This window comes from Pongo pygmaeus, chromosome 23 (genome assembly GCF_028885625.2).
Source record: "Pongo pygmaeus isolate AG05252 chromosome 23, NHGRI_mPonPyg2-v2.0_pri, whole genome shotgun sequence".
Taxonomy (NCBI): domain Eukaryota; kingdom Metazoa; phylum Chordata; class Mammalia; order Primates; family Hominidae; genus Pongo; species Pongo pygmaeus.
The window spans coordinates 29,100,509-29,110,373 of record NC_085931.1 but is presented as its reverse complement, the minus strand read 5'-3'; the positions used below and the strand labels follow the sequence as shown (position 1 = coordinate 29,110,373).

The 9,865-nt window shown below is 51.3% G+C and overlaps 1 pseudogene; it reads right to left on the bottom strand.

The window, feature by feature from the left end:
* Window positions 1–34: 34 nt before the first annotated feature.
* On the bottom strand, window positions 35–9,075 carry LOC129023454 (putative POM121-like protein 1-like; annotated as a pseudogene).
* Window positions 9,076–9,865: the final 790 nt, after the last annotated feature.

Genomic DNA, 9,865 nt, shown 5'->3' with positions numbered 1-9,865 from the left:
ATATTGGCTAACAATGATCAGCCACGCAAGAATAAATGATTATCGTAAAATCTGCAAACAATGTAGATATGCAGAGAATCCCTTCCTTGGAGCTTGACCTTGTCAGACAGGTGTAGATGAGCATCCAGGGGCAGCCGTAAAAACTGCCAGAGACTGGGCTGCTTATAACAGAAACACATGGTCTCCCAGAAGCCCACATTCGAGGTATTCAAAGGCCTGGCTCCTGGAGGCTCTGGAGAAGAGCCCGTTCCCTGTCTCTCAGCTTCTGCCGGTTGCCAGCAATTGTTGCCGTTCATTCATTCCGGCCACTGCCTCCATCTGCATACAGCAAAACAGCATATCCTGATGTGCTCAAGCTTATAGCCAATATTTTAAAATATCCAGAACACACAGGACCGTGGAAGTGGCTGTTGGAGAAATTTTCATGAAGGAAGAAAGATTACAACTAAGTTTTAAAATGCTAGTTTTGTTTGTTTGTTTTGTCTTGGAGAGGAGGTAAAAGTGGGAGTAAAAATAGGGAGTTTGGTGTAAGGTGGGAAAAGCAAAGGAACCCCGCATGGATGGGCTGAAGGGTGTGATGGGAGAACAGTGAGAAGTACGTTTGGGGAAGCAATTGGAAATAGCAGCTAAGCTTAGTCACAATCTATCAAAAGGAACTTGTTGAAGAATTAATGTGTGACTAGGAACAGGGAGGTTATGGGCTTGTCAGCTCGACAGTGGGCACTCAGTTCCACGAATGAATGATGCCCGTGTGGACAGACAGAATGAAGGACAGGCAGATGAATGCGTGGGCTTTACGTGAAACAGGTCCACTTGGTTGCTGACAAGATACTGTTTTAAAGTTCCATTTTGCCATACTTCGAATAGCTTGTCATTAGCTAAATTTAGCCACATAAAAAATCACTAAGGCAGACTTCCAGAGTTCCCACATGAAAATCAAATGTAAACCAGCAGTGACCTGCTTCAACACCATCATCGGAAGTCAGAAGTTGAACTCTTTTTTGATGTTTAAAGCCTGCATAATATTCGCTGTATTATTATTCAGCGTATTACTATTTCCTTCGTGATGGAAATTTGGTTTATCCCAGTTTTCTATTCTATCAAAACACCGCTACATAGCAAATCCCCATACACATATTTCTCCTAATTGTGGAAATATTTTACATGAAAGAGTCTAGACATAAAAGACTCTAGATGAAATTCCCAGGTTATTGGAATTTTAAAGTAGATAGGTACTTCCAAATTGCCCTCTTACAAATTATATGAATTCGTAAGCTTCCAACTGTTATGGAGTTGCCCATTTTGAGAAATCTGTGCTAAAAGGACCCAAACAATGCTGATGACAATGATCAGGATAATAAGTACGCTGGGAAGACAACAAAATGATTTAGATCTTAGACAAGTCATTCTAAGTGTCTCCACTGTTTCAGTTCTTGCGTTCATTCTTGTGCTTTTTCGTTTTACCAATAAAATAGCTGCTTGACGTCACATGAATCCACGCTATGCTTAATGAGTATTGGTTAGTAAAATGCCTATGACTAGTAATCTTCATCTATGCAATCAAATATTAATTCACAAAACACTTCAAATGTAAACAATAATTAGTAAATGAAAAGTACATAATACCTCAATTAGAAAAAAATCACTCCATTAAAAAGACATTATTTGTGTGATAAAAGAGATTGCCATTTTTGTATTTTTCTACAAGGTTAAAGAAAACTAAGTCAACTCATACAAGTGAATTTTAAAAGACTTTAGGGCGGGCGTGGTGGCTCACACCTGTAATCCCAGCACTTTCGGAGGCCGAGGAGGGCAGATCACCTGAGGTCAGGAGTTCGAAACCAGCCTGACCAACATGGTGAAATCTCATTTCTACCAAAAATACAGAAAAATTAGCCCAGTGTGGTGGCACGTGCCTATAATCTCAGCTACTTGGGAGGCTGAGACAGAATAGTTTGAACCTGGGAGGCAGAGGTGGCAGTGAACCAAGATTGCGCCGTTGCACTCCAGCTTGGGCAACAAGAGTGAAACTCCATCTCAAAAATAAATAAATAAATAAATAAATAAAAGCCTTTAACCCAGAATGCTGAGTAAATTGGCCAAAAATGCTAACCTATGCATTTCAATACTATAAGAGTCACACAGGTGGAAATAACCAGATGAAATATCCTTCCCAACCCACACGAGCCAGTGTTTTTTCTGTGAATAACAAAAACAGCAGAATTTACTCGCCTCTCCATAAGAGGTTACCACTTCTGTGTGTTCCCCTGAAACAGGTGGTGGCTGGGTGAGAAGGAGGACAGCACTAGGGCAGGAGATGGGGGCTCCAGTATCGTGGGCAAGCTTCCTAAACCTCTGCAACTTTCAGCCCCTAAATGGGATGAGCCATCAGAATTTTTAGCACAATGCCCAGAACAAAGTAAGGATTTGACAAATGACGCCTCTCTCCACATTGTTCTGTCATCAGCCACCGCATCCTGTACCTCCAAGCCCACTGGGCTCCGGCTGTTTCCATCACATGGAGAATGACTCAGAGCCTGGCCTCCAGCCACCCTCCTGGCCTTTCTGCTTCTCACTCTGCCACTGGCTCCTCATGGACCAGCCTGGGTGTCCTCAGACATACCACACACTTCACTGTGGGAGTCACGCAGCCCTCACTGCTCCTTCCTCAGGGAGCCACGGGGCTTTCCTCCTCAGGAGGACTCTGCAAGCAGCTGGATGAAGGGCCCTCTCATCCCTCACCCTTCCTCAATTTTTGTCGCAGTTCTCCTTCCATCCGCTCAGTGCAGCACACACTGATTCGATCTTCCATCTTCCCCAAAAGACAGGAACAGCATGAGCAGTAGAGAGTAGATTCCAATGATAGAAAAAATAGTCAGTGATTTATCATTTCCATTGATCATCAATGAAGAAAATGTATCCTGAAGGTCATGTACCTCCTATGGGACTGCTGCATCCTCAGCCTCCTGAATTTCAGCCTAGCACCTTCCTCCCCAGCACAGCAACAGGTCAGCCCTTACCAGCATCCCTCTCTTATTGCCTTTGTGCAGAGCCAGGACCAGGGACAGGGGAGCCCTTGGGATTGTCCCTCCCCAACAATCTGTGAAACAATCCTTTATGTCGCCAACAAAGTACAGCCTTATAAATTGGTGGTCAGTCCCTCCCAACACCTCTACCGCTGTAAAGCTGGCAGCGCCTCTCCAAGGTTGGCCTTCCCAGGCACTGCAACTCTAGGTGACGGAGTGTGTCCTTACCTTGAGGCCTGGATGCCCAGTCTATCCTGTCCAATGAGCGAGCTGTGGAGAAGGGGAAATTCCAGGTTAAGGGGAGACTAGCGGGGTTCCTGCTTTTATGTTGCCCTGTTGGGAAGGCTGTTAAAGAAACACAAAGTGCTAAGCAGTGAAGATAGAACATGTTTTCATTATTTAAACCAATACATTCCACAGATGGAATAATAAGAAATGCTACAACCAACCTAACCGAATCCATCAGCATATCAAAAAGAGAATCCACCATGATCAAGTGGGTTTCATACCAGGGATGCAGGGATGGTTTAACATATGCAAGTCAATAAATGTGATACATCACATAAATAAAACTAAAAACAAAAATCACATGATAATCTGAATAGATGCAGAAAAAGCATTTGACAAAATCCAGCATTCTTTATGATTAAAACCATTCATCAAAATCAGCATAGAACGGACATATCTTAAGGTAATAAAAGCTATCTATGACAAACCCACAGCCAACATTTTCCTGAAAGGGGGAAAGTTGAAAGCATTCCCCCTGAGGACGCGAACAAGACAAAGATGCCCATGGTCACCACTTCTACTCAACATAGTGCTGTTCACTACAGCATTGGTTATAAGAGCAAGACTGGAAACAGAAGAAATGTGTACCCATAATGGGGTGCTTAAGTAATTTTGGGAATAGTCATAGGGTGCAGTACTTTATAGCTCTGAAACAATACAATGGATTTACATTTGAAATGTGGAATGATAACTAAGGTGCATTGCCCAGTGATATATGCAGAGGTGCAGAGGACTTTGTGTAAACACGATCACACATCAGCATGCATTCCAGGTGCATGTTTCTATTTGCACATAGATTGCAGGGATGATATGCAAACAAAAATGTTGACTTGGTGTTTGGAAGTTCAGAGTGGAAGGGAAACTTCCTTGCTAACCTTTTATGATATTTAGAGTTTCTAAATGTGAATATGTAATACATTTAGAAATCTTAGTTAATAAGAAAAGCGCGGGGACAAAGACAGGCACGCACTGAAATGGTTTCCTGGAAGACAGGGCCCAGTTGCATCTCTCAAATGGGACCAGATTGGAAGGGAAACCAGCTGCTTTGAGCAAATGAGGCCATTTCTGAATGAGCTCCCAGACTAGATGGTGCCGAGGGCCCTGGACCTGGCAGCTGGGCTGGATATCGCACGGCCCTGTATTCCAGGAAACGGCATCTCAGTGCTTGTCTGGCCATTTCTCCAAAAGAACCATCCACAGGCCATTTTTCCATTCCCCTGCTATGCACAGACGGGCCCGGGCCTGACCAGAAACTCTTCCTTAGGGTTTTCAGTCACTGCCAAAACTTGAGCGCAGCAGTGAGGATGTGATGTTAAAATGTGACTCTGGGCCAGGCAGTGGCTCGTGCTCATCAACCCAGTGCTTTTGGGAGGCTGAGTTGGGAGGATCAGTTGAGATCAACAGTTCAAGGCCAACCTGAGGAACATAGATCTCTACAAAAAAATAAAAACTAGCCAACTCTGGTGACATGCACTGGTAGTCTCAGCTACTCAGAAGGCTGAAGTGGCTTCAGCCCAGGAGTTCAAAGCTGCAGCTATGACTGTGCCACTGTATTCCAACACGAAATACAGAGTGAGACCATGTCTTGAAAAAAGGAACAAATAAACTAGGTATAGAAGAAACATACCTGAAAATGGCAGGGCTGTGTGCAGTCCGAGATGGCCTTGGCCTCAGCCTGCAGTTCACTGTTGATGCGCTGGAATGCCGCCTCCTTCTCCAGGTCCAGGTCTTCAGCAGTGACCCGGAACCCCAGCTCTAAGGGAGGTGGCAGCATCAAAGGCTCCCCTCGCCTGCGTGGCAGCAGGGGAAACTTGCGTCTACGGGGCCTAGAGGCCTGGGATCTGGGGGAGCCATTCCTGGGGGCGAGTGTCTGCCCTGGTGCTATATCTGCCGCCTTTTCACACCGGGTGTGACCCGAAGAGACAGCCTGAGGTCCGTCCTCACTCACTGTCTTTGAGGAACTGAGGGTTAGCTGGCAGTGGGATGAAGCTGGCCCCCTCTTCTGCTTTAGCCCCGGGAGACCTCCCGTAGAGCTGTAGGAACTCGAGATGGCATTTCGTGTGGTGCACGAGCTCGTCCAGGAGGTCTGGGATCTCTTGTTATATCTGACTTCTGACCTCTGGGCACCTGCTTCAGCTGCGGCTGAGGCCCAGAAATGTGAAGGGCCTCCATCCACTCCATTCAGTAGTGACCCCGACGTGGGGTTCAATGTGGAGGGGGGAGGGGCTGCTGTGGCAGCTGCAGGAGCAGAAGTGCCAGGCCTTGTTCTTCTGATGCCCGCATCCATGCTTGCAGCTGGGAAGGGGGCAGGAATCAGCGAGGTGACCTGGGCTGAGTCCCGGGAGTGGGAAGAGGTGGCAGGACAGGTATCTGAGGAGGAGAAAAGGGGGCCTGGTGGTCTGTGCTTCTTCCCAGACACAGGAGCTGTAGAGAGGACCTCTGCAGCAGAAGCTAGGGGGGCCACTGGGCCCAGGCAGTCTTGGGACTTGTGTCTCTCCTGCTGTGCATCCATACTGGGTGCTTTAGAGATGGCAGGCAGACCAGAAGCCCCTGTTGCAAGTGAGGACAAAGTGTGGGAAGGCCGTGAGGGTCTACAGTCCGAGATGGCCCTGGTCTCAGCCCGCAGTTCACTGTTGATGCGCTGGAATGCCGCCTCCTTCTCCAGGTCCAGGTCTTCGGCAGTGACCCGGAACCCCAGCTCTAAGGGAGGTGGCAGCATCAGAGGATCCCCTTGCCTGCGTGACGGCAGGGGAAGCTTGCGTTTACGGGGCCTAGAGGCCTGGGATCTGGGGGAGCCATTCCTGAGGGCCAGTGTCTGCCCTGGTGCTATATCTGCCGTCTTTTCACACTGGGTGTGACCCGAAGAGACAGCCTGAGGTCCGTCCTCACTCACTGTCTTTGAGGAACTGCAGGTCAGCTGGCAGTGGGATGAGGCTGGCCCCCACCTCCGCTTTAGCCCAGGGAGGCCTCCCGTAGAGCTGTAGGAGCTCGAGGTGGCAATTTGTTTGGGGCACGAGCTCGTCCAGGAGGTCTGGGATCTCTTGTTATATCTGACTTCTGACCTCTGGGCACCTGCTTCAGCTGTGACTGTGGCCCAGAAATGTGAAGGGCCTCCATCCACTCCATTCAGTAGTGACCCCGACGTGGGGTTCAATGTGGAGGGGGGAGGGGCTTCTGCGGCAGCTGCAGGAGCAGAAGTGCCAGGCGTTGTTCTTCTGATGTCCGCATCCATGCTTGCAGCTGGGAAGGGGGCAGGAATCAGCGAGGTGACCTGGGCTGAGTCCCGGGAGTGGGAAGAGGTGGCAGGAAGGGGATCTGAGGAGGAGAACAGGGGGCCTGGTGGTCTGTGCTTCTTCCCAGACACAGGAGCTGTAGAGGGGACCTCTGCAGCAGAAGCTAGGGGGGCCACTGGGCCCAGGCAGTCTTGGGACTTGTGTCTCTCCTGCTGTGCATCCATACTGGGTGCTTTAGAGATGGTAGGCACACCAGAAGTCCCTGTTGCAAGTGAGGACAAAGCGTGGGAAGGCCGTGAGGGTCTACAGTCCGAGATGGCTTTGGCCTCAGCCCGCAGTTCACTGTTGATGCGCTGGAATGCCGCCTCCTTCTCCAGGTCCAGGTCTTCAGCAGTGACCTGGAACCCCAGCACTAAGGGAGGTGGCAGCATCAGAGGATCCCCTTGCCTGCGTGACGGCAGGGGAAGCTTGCGTTTACGGGGCCTAGAGGCCTGGGATCTGGGGGAGCCATTCCTGAGGGCCAGTGTCTGCCCTGGTGCTATATCTGCCGTCTTTTCACACTGGGTGTGACCCGAAGAGACAGCCTGAGGTCCGTCCTCACTCACTGTCTTTGAGGAACTGCAGGTCAGCTGGCAGTGGGATGAGGCTGGCCCCCACCTCCGCTTTAGCCCAGGGAGGCCTCCCGTAGAGCTGTAGGAGCTCGAGGTGGCAATTTGTTTGGGGCACGAGCTCGTCCAGGAGGTCTGGGATCTCTTGTTATATCTGACTTCTGACCTCTGGGCACCTGCTTCAGCTGTGACAGTGGCCCAGAAATGTGAAGGGCCTCCATCCACTCCATTCAGTAGTGACCCCGACGTGGGGTTCAATGTGGAGGGGGGAGGGGCTTCTGCGGCAGCTGCAGGAGCAGAAGTGCCAGGCGTTGTTCTTCTGATGTCCGCATCCATGCTTGCAGCTGGGAAGGGGGCAGGAATCAGCGAGGTGACCTGGGCTGAGTCCCGGGAGTGGGAAGAGGTGGCAGGAAGGGGATCTGAGGAGGAGAACAGGGGGCCTGGTGGTCTGTGCTTCTTCCCAGACACAGGAGCTGTAGAGGGGACCTCTGCAGCAGAAGCTAGGGGGGCCACTGGGCCCAGGCAGTCTTGGGACTTGTGTCTCTCCTGCTGTGCATCCATACTGGGTGCTTTAGAGATGGTAGGCACACCAGAAGTCCCTGTTGCAAGTGAGGACAAAGCGTGGGAAGGCCGTGAGGGTCTACAGTCCGAGATGGCTTTGGCCTCAGCCCGCAGTTCACTGTTGATGCGCTGGAATGCCGCCTCCTTCTCCAGGTCCAGGTCTTCAGCAGTGACCTGGAACCCCAGCACTAAGGGAGGTGGCAGCATCAGAGGATCCCCTTGCCTGCGTGACGGCAGGGGAAGCTTGCGTTTACGGGGCCTAGAGGCCTGGGATCTGGGGGAGCCATTCCTGAGGGCCAGTGTCTGCCCTGGTGCTATATCTGCCGTCTTTTCACACTGGGTGTGACCAGAAGAGACAGCCTGAGGTCCGTCCTCACTCACTGTCTTTGAGGAACTGCGGGTCAGCTGGCAGTGGGATGAGGCTGGCCCCCACCTCCGCTTTAGCCCCAGGAGGCCTCCTGTAGAGCTGTAGGAGCTCGAGATGGAATTTAGTTCGGGGCACGAGCTCGTCCAGGAGGTCTGGGATCTCTGGTTATATCTGAATTCTGACCTCTGGGCATGGCGGTCTCTCTGCAGAGGCCCGGGCCTGGGCACAAAGGGAGAGAGGCCTCCGTTGTCCGACAGGGGCCGAAATGCAGACCGTGCATCCCTGGTGACCTCGGGGACCCTTCTCTGATCATCAGGATTCTCTTGGACTCTAGGGTCCTTGTCCTGCTCAGCCATCCCTGTCCCGCTCTCCTTGAGGGCCCTCAATACTATCTTCCCTGGCCACAAGTCTGGGGACAGCCGGGTGTTGTGGGCCCCAAAGGGGTGACTACCTGTTCCTGGGTCCCACAGAGATTCCTTGTGCTCAGTGTAGTGGCTGAGCTGGAGGATGCCCTGGAATTCGGCGCACACAGCACTGGCTTGCTGTGGTACCTGTGCAATCAAATTGAAGGCAGAATCACCGGGAAGGAACACAGGTCTTGCAGGATCACAGAAAACCTTCTTAGAGTTGTCTTGACACCACTGATGCCAAGTGTCCGGGTGCTTGTGGGATGGCCTGCCACTCAGTCCAGGGGCAGGAGAAACGGGGAGATCCCACAAGCAAAGTGAACTGGGGGATGGGCTGAACGGACTCCAGGCAACTGAGCCCTACTAGCAGGTCCTCAGCCTGGGCCCTGACAGGAATGAGGGGCACAGAGTGCCCAGGTAACCGCTCCTGGGAGGACTCGGAACCGTCGGATGCTTGAACGCTGGAGAGCTGGACTCTGAGGGTCCTCGTGGAGCTGCCAACTCGGCCAAAGGCTAAGCCAGCAGTTCCTTCTGTTGCCGGGCAACGCGCCTTTTAAACCTGAGGGAGTGGGTGTGTGTGCTCATAATGGCCCCAGTGACAGAACGACCTTAAGGGTTCCGTTGAGATGGAGTTTCGCTCTTGTCCCCCAGGCTGGAGTGCAATGGCGCGATCTCAGCACGTGCTGCGACCCGGGCACAAAGGTCACGGGAAGAACAGGTGCCCACAATGGCTACAGATCTGCCCGTGGATCACTGAAGATTCCTGCTCTCCTGCAGAGGTGGAGATTGCAGTGAGCTGAGATCGCACCATTGCACTCCTGCCGGGGCAACAAGAGCAAAACTCTGCCTCAAAATAAAAAAAAAAAAGAAAAAAAAGAGGCTGGGCGTGGCGTCTTATGCCTATAATCCTAGCACTTTGGGAGGTCAGGGCAGACGGATCAGGAGATCAGGAGCTGGAGACCAGCCTGGCCAACATAGTGAAACCCTGTCTCTAGTAAAAATAGAAATTTAGTCAGACATGGTGGCACGCACCTGTAGTCCCACCTACTCGGGTGGCTGAGACAGGAGAATCACTTGAACCCAGTGGCGGGGCAGGGATTGTGACGCCACTGCACTCCAGCCTGGGCAACAGAGCCAGCCTCTGTCTTTTTTTTTTTTTTTTTTTGAGACGGAGTCTCCCTCTGTCCCCAGGCTGGATTCCAGTGGCCTGATCTCGGCTCACCGCAAGCTCCGCCTACCGGGTTCATGCCATTCTCCTGCCTCAGCCTCTGGAGTAGCTGGGACTACAGGCGCCCACCACCACACCCGGCTAATTCTTTGTATTTTTAGTAGAGATGGGGTTTCACCGTGTTAACCAGGATGGTCTCGATCTCCT